The sequence below is a fragment of the Cyprinodon variegatus genome, unplaced genomic scaffold (genome assembly GCF_000732505.1).
Source record: "Cyprinodon variegatus isolate N-32 unplaced genomic scaffold, C_variegatus-1.0 Scaffold420, whole genome shotgun sequence".
In the NCBI taxonomy this organism is placed as follows: Eukaryota; Metazoa; Chordata; class Actinopteri; order Cyprinodontiformes; family Cyprinodontidae; genus Cyprinodon; species Cyprinodon variegatus.
In genome coordinates, this window is record NW_015150873.1 from 554,050 (window position 1) to 554,480 (window position 431).

The window sequence follows — 431 nt, forward strand, 5'->3', positions numbered from 1 at the left end:
ATCTATCTATCTATCTATCTATCTATCTATGATTTCTTATTAGTTTTTGCTTATTTTATGTTTCTTGTTCTGCAGTGCTCAATAAAAGTATGTTAATCTCCCAATCATGGCTTGTTATATAGATCTGTGCATTTGATTGATTACCTGCTCAATAGGTTAACTTCAGTTAGCTTGACTAGAGCAGTGTCAGTGCTGACCATGTACCCGGTATGGGTAACCCAGAGTTCACACAGACTCTGCAACCATTGTTCATTCCCATCCATCACAAACAGAAACCCCTCTGGTAAATTCAGTAATTCCCACTAGTTACTTGGTGCTGCAGCACCACAGAAAGCCATCCCCCATTGGCTGTCAGCCAAAGTTTTTTTTTTTGGTTGATGACAGAGCAAATCAATTTCATGTTCGGTGCTGTCCTGGCCTAAGAATAGACC